The following is a 10,456-nucleotide window of genomic DNA, read 5'->3' on the forward strand; positions in this document are numbered from 1 at the left end:
CCATATCTCCCTTGATTTTATGTTGTGTTGTGTGGTCACACGTTTGATATCGCAGCGTGTACGGTTTCATGCACAAATGAATTGGTTTACTGCTATGGTTCAGTGGCAAGTGCCAGTTTGCATTCATTCTGTTCAAGTCGAACAGTTGATTGGTGATAGCAAAAACGATGTTTACAGAATAATTTCGAAGGCAGCACTGTGGATGAGTGGTTAGTCCGTTTGCCTCTGAGTTTTAAGGTTTGAATTTCAGTTCAGGTCATCCTGTGTGGAGTTCAATGTATTTTAAATTATGGATTTATTTCAGATGATGTAGCACCAATTTATTTCCTTGTCTTCTTCTCTTGCGAATTAAGTGTGGTTACCGTCGACTGAAGAGGCTGGAGCAGAATGCCAGGAGGCATTTACGTGTCAGAGTTTCGAGTTTCGTTTCCGAAGGAAGAGTTGCCAGACGATTCCTTACTAGGCTAATCCAATATGAAATTTTGGTTTCCATCCAAGTTCATCTTTCGTATATCCATAAAACTTTATTGGATGTACCCCTCACCTCTGCACTGTGAGGCTGATGTGTCGCCACACTCGAATCCTTCATTAAAAAAAAAAAAAAAGTCCGTTCAACAGCTGATTCTCCAACGTCCACCTGACAGACCATCATCCGTGTTTTCTTGTCTGTCCTGTGTGTGGCCACACGTCATTTTAACATGCGGCATCACTGTCCACTACTCCAAACCGTAATCGTAACGCACATCTCGGTCCCGTGACTTCAACCACAGCGGTGAAACAGAAGAATGAAAGGGATGTCATATTGCCGGGTTAAAATCGATGGAAATTTTAGTTCATTTGTTTATATGTTAGATGATTTGTTAGTGTCCACTACCGCTCTCTCGACCAAGTTCTTGTGCGTACACTAGTTCCAATGAATCAATTCAATCCCATAATCATATCAGATTTTTGCCTTATCATGCTAGTCCTCTATGGCACACATAAAAATAGATATAAATGTGAGTATGAACGGAAGTTACGCTCTTAGCGTAGCGACCTGCGACCGGCTAGCGACCAGGCCCGGGTGCACCCTGCTCTCGTTTAAGAGCAAACGAAAATCAATGAAGGGATGTTCCTTAGTATTCAAGCATGGTTCCGAAATGTTTATTGTGACAAGATTACTGTTTGAGGAACCCCCAAGATAACATGATGAATGATCAAAGAAGGATTCATTTCCATTTTGAATGCATATGCAGTTCATGACTAAATGTGTCTAATTTCCACTGAGAGCATGCTCACAATGACAGTTTTTATTCTCATTGTCATGGTAATCCATTTTTTTTTTACAAATTTTGGCTCACTGAGAGTCGTGATTTACGAGGCTAAGGCGCAGCTGGCATCACCATGTTGCACGGGCAGATGTAGCTGCCAATGTCTCATGTGGTCAAACAGGAAGGAAGGGATGGGCAGATTGTGACCGCCTTTCTGCTGACCTTTGAACACTTCAACCCGGAATCCCGCATGTTTGCATTTTTTGGGTGACGCTTGAGCCGCGGACTGCCTCCAACCGTAACACCCCCTGTGATGGATCAGCTCTCTTGCACAATGAAATGCGGTTGAAGCGTTTGATTGATTTCTCATTTACTTTTCCTCCACGACGAGGGCGAATGATGGTCCCGGAGAACATCCGTGTCACGGCTTGGCGGCCTCATCATGACGAGTGGGGGTTTGTGTCATATTTTTCCATCTGAGATCACTTCACAGTCTCCCTGTCTGATTGTGGATCAATATGGGCCTCTGCAATTTATTTCGGCTTTCCAATGCCATGTATGTAAAGTTTCAACCACAGTGATTGGTCTTAAATGGAGTACACACATACCGGCTTTTCACATCTTCACTGATTTGTTGCTTTGAGACAAAATTGTGGTGATGAGTAAACTTCAGATCTGACAAAAGAAGAACAAAATGAGAACATTCATTTTGTAGCGACAGTGGGTGGAATTTCCTGACACTCACATGAAGACTAATCAGTCAGGTTCCTGTCGTCACAAGGCCACGCCCCTTAAAGGCACACATCCAACACTAAAGTTGTTTTTATGACTCAGCTTGTCACCAACTAGTTATGGATGAAACCAGTTTATTTATTTATATCGTCTTTTATTCCTGTATGTTTTATTATGTTTACACTCATACATTTGCTTTTTTGTACTGATTAAAAACTTGACAAAAGATGCTGCTGTTTTTTGGGGAGCTGGAACTGATGAATGCCATTTCAATTTCTTTTTTTTTTTTTTTTCAATGGGGAAGATTGATTCTATACAATAGTAGATTGACTTTCAAGCTTGGTCACACAAACAAATCAAAATTATACAGCTGTATGACAATGAATCGAATTTTTGGCCTTTCCGCGTTTCATCAGTTGCATTCTTCAATGTGAACTGCATGATATGGCTTGCAAGCCATTGGATGGACCTTGGGTTGGGTTTAAAGAGTGATACGAAATGTAAGGATTACTATTAAAAAAAGTCAAGAGGGTGAGGCCCAAATGACACTGTCTCCACTGGAAAAATGTCACCGTGTCGAATGAAAAGGGTATTAATGGGGGCTCTTCCCCAATTGTAATTGCAGTGAGAGGTTATTGAGAGTCTTCATGAGGCCATTTTTGTATTGACCCGCTGAGATAACTTGGAAGCATGGACAACACAATGTATTTTTGATGAGCAGAGCGCAAAACGGCCATTAGGCACAACGATCGCTTATTGGCAGCGGCGAAAGAAAAAAAAAGCAATGACTACACTGACATTTCACCCGAACTCCTTCAAGCACCTTAGGTCACCTTTAATAAGATCGAGATTGCTAAACAAACGCTAAAGGTCTGAAGAGGATGAAGTGATAACAGTGAGGATATTTTTTGGTTTTGCTGTCGAGATCTTGTGTTGGATATCATTCAAAATAAAGACGATTTTTGGTTTCACAATGTACAGTCGAACATCAATTTTCTACAATATTCACCTGAAAATTCACCTGATAAATACACCCATGAATGATTTATTGGGACAGGGGAAATCTTTGTCTGAATTTTGTGAACTCCTATTTTCGTTCTGACCTGGAGGAATTGTATCCGCCAAGTAGCGTACTACATTCACTTTGACAATTACATGTGATTGAGAGAATTCTGAATCTGTTCATGGATTGCTATGTGGAGATCTTGAGTGACATGAAACAACCGACAGAAGTTTGAATTTTTATCTGACTTGAGAATATTTTATTATTATTTATGTTTTACTATATTTGTTCAGAGCCAAGGGTTTCCAACTTTACAGATTCGGTCGTACTTGTGACTGCAGACACAACAGATGGGAAATCAGATACACTGAAGCTACAATTCCACGCGATTGTGGTGAGTCTCAACGATCAATTCACAGAAATGTTGTGCTCACGCTTCATGTCAAGGTCCCCTTTGACGTCCAGTATGACGTTGGTTCATCCTCAAAATGTTTGTATTGGTCAATCTCCAGGTTGTTTGAGCTCAGGGTGTTTCATTTGGCCAATTCAGCTGCAATTATGATGAGTAAAGTGTTTCCTAGAAGCAACAGATAAGAAATTGGGTTTCCAAGAATTTTGAACATGACTACATACTGTATATAGACCACTCTTCTAGTCACTGAGTAATTGTACATTTGTATGAGCACATGGTGCAGTGGTTGGTAGCCCATGCTTTGAAAGTGTGTATTCCGGCATATATATCGAGCGACGACAGCATTTTACATTAAAACGGGTCGGAAATGTAGGGTAATGAAATGGCCACGGGCCTCAATGACAAACACCCTGTTCAATACTAAAGGCTGGAGGCTGCCTGTCTCATACGCTCATGTGATATATCGCCGCAACCAATCCCCCGCTGAATTGCTCCATCTGTACTTTTTCATTTGGAAGTCGTGGCGGTGGCTCATTAAAAACATCCAATGTGGGAAACACTTAGGGCGCACTTGGGCAACCATGAAGCTGCCGCATCCGTCTTGATGGATAAGTGTCATGTTGCGTGACGGGGCTTCTAATGTGGGCTATTTTACTGGATCTCAACAAAGTGCAAGTGAAGGGTCATCCATTGGGGAGCAAATGAATACAATGGCCTCTCCAAAGTCAAAGAACTTAAAGGGCTTGTTGAGAGTTTTTGAGAAAAATAAGCCTTCATTGTCATATTATATGGCGTGGCGGGTTACATTTCGACAGCGGGCACTGATTTTGACATGCAACGTCAAGGACTGTTCCAAATTTGGAGGCTGCGCTGTAAAAACAGAGCGAATAGGAATTGCGGCTGCATCAACATATTACCATTAATTCATTGGCTGGTGCTGTTCATTCATTTATTTTATTTTTCAAAGCACTGAAAATCCATGTTTGTGTTCTGTTCAATTCAAACCCTGTGTGGCAGATTTATGTTGTTGAATTTATTGAGTCATTAGCCTTAATTATACTTCCGCAATGAGCCGCGGAGGAAATGTGGAAAGCAGGCGATGGCGTCATGTTGAAGTATAGGCCGTGATCATGTACAGTGCGTGATGTCAAAGCTTTAATCTGAAACATAAAGAACCGAGGGAATCACCGAGAAATTCAAAGATGTAGGAGATAGGGAATTCAAAGGCCATTCATGTATATCAATTATTCAGCGGTTGGCTATAACATTAAAATTGGGCAAGCTTTGTTTTTGTCCTGCAGTAAACACAATTTTCTCTCTGTGATGAAGTTATCGGTCGCTTCAGTATTCGGTTTGTACAGGTTATAGAATCAGCGATAAACACCAGCATACCATTTGGCATCTTTGGTGAATCCCGCAACAGAAAGGTTGAGGTAAACTGAAAACATCCAAAGCAATTACATTTAAACGGAACACCGGCGCACATTGAGATTTACAAGCGCAGCCATCTTCTCCACTTCGCTGAGCAAAACACATCGGAACTCGTAACCAGCTCAGAATGTACATTTGCAGCGACACGTTGCATACCTCTCAACGTGGAACCACTTCTGAAGCCAATAATGACCGTATTTTCCGCAAAGGGGGCATGCCTTTATTTGTATAACTAGATGCACTTTCACACAGCAACGCTACATCCCCAAAATCTGTTGAGATGCGTGTCAGGCAGCAACAGCAGGTTGCGCCACTGATACGACCACTGGAGGTGGAAAATTGCCTTGTCAACTTTGGCCCCCCTTCGGATTTTTGTCGAGGCATTGAGGAATTGCCCCTCAACACGGATGTTGTCCCACCTCTGTTAGGTTACTGATAAGACGGTATGTGTGAAAGCGGAAAATTGTTTGGTGACTTGCCCACCGTTCCCAGAAGTGACTGTCTCATGTTCAACTTCAAACCTCTGCGCGAGCGTCTCATTGACCTTTGTCAAAAGATAGAAAATTGTCGGGTCAACTCCGTGCGATTTACTTTTACAGCAAGTGTAAAACACTCTGTGAAATTGTGTGAGGGTTAAAATTCCGACAGATTATAAAACAATCCATCACAACATTTAATCCCATGGTGTTTTCATACTGTTAACATGCACTTGTAGCTTGACACGCATGTGGGTTTAATCTCCAACTTCCAATCTCTTTTCACTTACCCTTCCCCTTCACTTTGCTCACGATGTCCTCTAAATTCTCCCCCCCCAGCCCTCCACCCACTTCAACCTCTCTAAGAAGCTCGAGTACCTTTAAGCGTGCCCTTTGCCAAGCCCTACAAACAAGCCTAATAGAATTGCAGAGGGGTTGAGCTGCGACAGCTAACTGCATCCCCCCCATCGCTTTCCCACCCCAGCCGAGCACTAACAAGCGCAGCAGCGTCTTTATGAATCCATAACGAGTCGCACCGATATGGGTCATCTCTGCTGTGTCTCACCACACCTCCTTTCCAATTCTTTTCTTTTTTTTTTTTCTTTACAAAATTAATATTTTGGACAGCCCACACCACGGTGTGTTACTGAGCCACCGTGGAGGCTTCAGGACGTGGGGAAAAAAAGGCTACAGTTGATTTGGGGAGAAAATGAAAATGAGATTCTCTGTCCAAGTGCTCTGACACTATCAGGCTCTCATTTATTTTAATAGGGAGTTCAATTTCCCAGTCATGGTGGTTTCTCTGGTCATGTATAAACAAGGTCATGGAACTTGGTTGTAACCCAAACTAACACCAGGAGAGGTAAATTATCAGGAAACTGGCCACAGTTCGGTTATGGTGAGGAAGCAATCCGGGTTCGACACCAAAATGGAACTACAGGCACTTCACAGATGAAAGCAATGATTTAGCTAGCAGTTCTTACTTAGGTTTAGCATATATGCTGTTAGCGACTTCCACCATAAAAGTGCGCTTCCGAGGGCTATTATGACTGTGAAACCAAATAAAATGTAGGATCGCCTCATGTTGCATACACACAAGAAAAGTGGTGAATAACTATTTTGGAATTTAGGCGTCAGTAAAAACTGTTCAAATGTTCGATCGGGAGTGAAGAAAATTTGCAATTTCGGGTGTTTTAGCAAAGAAACATCAAGTCCATGCACATCATTTGCTTTCGTTGGCCACATAAAATACCAGAACGGACCCCTGGGCCTTGAGTTTGACGCCTGTGCTTTCAAAGCAATGTGAATTGGAACAAAATAATTGGTATGGGCAGACAGTCTTTTGAAGCAGGACCTGGAAACACTTTAGAGAAATAGTCGGAATCTTCCATTTTTAGAAAGATCGAGAGGATTGGATAAAGAGAAATAGAAACAAAGAAAAAAGACAGTTCCGCGGAGCCGGCATTGGAACCTTTGCGAGAGATGTTGTGTTCACTCTTCCTCCTCCATAAGAATCCCAGAATTTCGTCATCACAACTGAATGACTCGCAACTTAATTCCTTAGTGTCCAGAGAAATCTTTCACGGTAGCTTTTTCCATCAGATTCCTGTCCAGCGAAGAGGCCTGATATTGGCATTAAAGACCGCGCGGCAGACAGCATCTTCATGCCCATTATGCAAATAGCACATGAGGCCAATTAATTAAAAAACATGACAGGGGGATCTTTCAGTGCATTTGCGTGTCGTTGAATCGTAATGACTTTAACATCGATTGAGAGTGAATGATGGTACATTGGTTTTATTTCTTATAGGGAAGATAGACATTAAGAAAGGAAACTGTTCACATTTAACGGTATCGCAAAGAATTGGTGACACACTGATGCATTCTCAACACCACGAACAGAGAGAGTCGGTCTGAGGATGTGTTTTTGGTCAAATTCCTCAAGAGAAGTCATAAGTGGCTTCAGATATTTATGGAGGACTGGAGATGGGAGGGTGAATTTCGGGCAAAGGCGAAAGATGGAAGATTGCTTGGATAAAATGTGCCAGTGCAAGTATGAAAATGTCCTCTGATCTGGGTCTGAATTATTCAACTTGACCCCGATGCCTAGTTGCCACTCGTTTCGTTGCTTTGGGCAATAGGTTTTGGCTCTATTACCCAGATTGGAGATATGTGGGTGTCTTGATGGTCTCGACTAAACTTTCCTTGCTTGAAAATTGGGAGAATTCATGATCATTAATGAGGATGTATTTTTAGTTAAACGCTACTGGTTGGAAAAATTTACTGCCGAACTCCCCTTCCCATGTCAGTGTCCTACTGGACGGAATAATGCTGCAAGAAGGAGATGTACCATAATTTGGATGAAAAATTGAAGATTCAAGATGGCTGTCATTTGCAGAGGAAAAACATAAAGCAATGGAATTTCTGACTCACTCCACTTATACGAAGAAAATAAAAGATTCCTAAAAAAAAAAAAAGCCTTCCTGTGTGGAGTTTGCATGTTCTCCCCGTGCTTGCGTGGGTTTTCTCAGGGTACTCCAGTTTCCTCCCACATTCCAAAAACATGCATGGAAGGCTGATTGAACACTCAAAATTGTCCCTAGGTGTGACTGTGAGCGCGAATGGTTATTCGTTTCTGTGTGCCCTGCGATTGGCTGGCAACCGGTTCAGGGTGTCCCCCGCCTGCTGCCCGAAGACAGCTGGGATAGGCTCCAGCACCCCCCGCGACCCTAGTGAGGATAAAGCGATTTGGAAAATGAATGACTGAATGAATGAATAGAAAAAGAGCAATTTTAAAGGATTAAAGGTGAATGCTGAAGAGAAAAAGGGGCATCGTGCATCAGAACAATTTAAAAACAATGGTGAAAAAAAAAGAAAGAAAAAAAAACACTTTAACAACATCCATGTGGAGTACGTCTCGCACCATTGGCATCACACTTTCATTGTGCTTCTTAAGCTAATGACAGCATAGCATGATTTTACAGTTCATAATAACACATTGCTGATCAAGGAACAGACAAGTGTGTGCCTGTCGACTTCTGGAGGTAATTGAAACGACTTTAATGGGAGCATGGATTCATTAAAGATAGTTCTGAATTTTGGAAATGGAACAATCAAAAAATAAATAAATAAATAAATCCCTTTAACTTCTTTGACTTTGTGGCGTAAGCCTTGTGCTCGTAGCATAACAGTGTTCTGATTAACGAGCTAACAAAAACGTTGCATTATTTATTGGATAAAACAATTGCCTTGTTTACTTTGGAGGAGACAAACATTTTGCTGTTGATTTTTCGCCGAGAGCGATTTGGGCAATTACATTATTTCCGCCCATTGCTTGTCACTGACTCATTACGGTCTTTTACCGTGTCGAGGTAGTCAGCAGCTTGCATCTTTTTTTTTTTTTTTGCCCCACCAGAGCCAGTCAAACCCTGTCCAGCGGGGGAATGAAATCATTCTCGGGACAAAGTACGTTATGACATGCGGCCTCTCCAGCTGCAAGTGAGGACTTTATTTGGGGAAAGGGAGTCATCTAAATTCCCGGGAAATATGACCATGGAGTACATAGCTGTGTGGGTGACGACCTTGTTAGGTTTGTGCTCCGCGTTGGCCTTGTTAATCAAGTATAATTACAAAAAAAGAACACCCCAAGCACACAGTTGTGTTTGCATGCTTATGTGCATATAAATATCACACATGTAGGCGCAATAAGCACATTAGCATGAATAAATTACGTTTTCCATGTATAGCAAGGAATCTAAATACGCCTCAAGATAATACATACAATGATTACGCTGCAGAGACAATGCATGATGTAACACAAGACTTGTTTTCCATGTTCCTTCTACAAAAGGATACCTGACATGGCGGACAACGTAAATGTGTTTCAACCATGAAACTGAAAATGGATCTTATTGCAACAAAGCAGCGGCGTAGTAACAGAATTGTGCATCTGTCCTGGCTGCTAAGTACAAAAACAAATATTGAAAAAGGAAGAATGGAGTGGAGCGCCCATTTTTTTTTTTGTACAATAGGACCTCTTGTATTTCCCCCCCATTTGATGACTACACAATCAGCCTGATCTGATATGACTACATCGCTATGTAAAATTGAGTTACAGTATGTATATTATTGAGGATCCCCCCCCCCCCACACACACACACACACACACTTCCCCACAACTAAGGAATGTAAGCCCTTGCTTGGTCTCTTATGCAAATGAGATTCATTGTCCACACTGTCTCCAATATATTTTGAGAGCTACTGCTTGTAGCAATTATAAGATTGTTTTAAAAAAATCTATTCTGTTCACGTCTATTGGAGAAATCAGCGCAAAGGAATCAAGAAAAATGGGTAAAATGTTGCATGTTGTATTTTGAAGTAGTTTGTGTGTCATTTTAGTAAAAAAATAATATTAATAGTAATTTTTAAAAAATAGATCAACGCTTCTCTGTATTACCCTCCAGTGTCTGTTTTGCACTGCCATCTTTGGTGACAGTATGGAAGACAAGTTTTTGTGATGGTTGGAGCTTGATGCAGCGGCGGCGGTGACGAAGTGTCCGCGTTGGCAGGCATAACAAAACAGAGCGCACATTTACAGTGTGTCGCTCAAACAACGGCATCAGAGACTACGGCATCAGAGACTACGGCTGAGAAGTCAGCAGGGGAATTGGCAAAATGGGGATGGGGGGAAGGGGGTTAGTCAAACATTAGTTCATTTACATAGCCCCAAAGTTACAGAAAGGTTGTTGGAGATGCCTTTAACGCACTTTGAAGAACTGCATGGCAGGCATTTTATTTTTTATTTTTTTATGAAACAGAGCTTTCATGCCATTCTTTGCAGGCAGCGTAACATCCACTACGTCTCGCTTGCTCTTCGTCACGTCGACAAAGCTAACAAGCTCGGCGGGTTGCCAAGAGTGCCTCACGGTGTGTTGTCGTTTCAGATGAGGTGTGTACACTACCTGAACGCACGGGGTAGACATGAGGGTCTCCCTGCGTGGTGCTAATGACAGCGTAAATAATGCAAAGAATGATAAAAGTGCAAAGGAGTATGTCAGGGAAAAACTGCTGACTAGGTCGCAATGGCTGAAATGCATTCCTTTGGAATCCTTGATGGTGGTCTAGTGCGAGAAGGATTTCACAAGGGGCCTTT

This window comes from Hippocampus comes, unplaced genomic scaffold (assembly GCF_001891065.2).
Source record: "Hippocampus comes isolate QL1 unplaced genomic scaffold, H_comes_QL1_v1.1 scaffold82, whole genome shotgun sequence".
NCBI classification, from domain to species: Eukaryota; Metazoa; Chordata; class Actinopteri; order Syngnathiformes; family Syngnathidae; genus Hippocampus; species Hippocampus comes.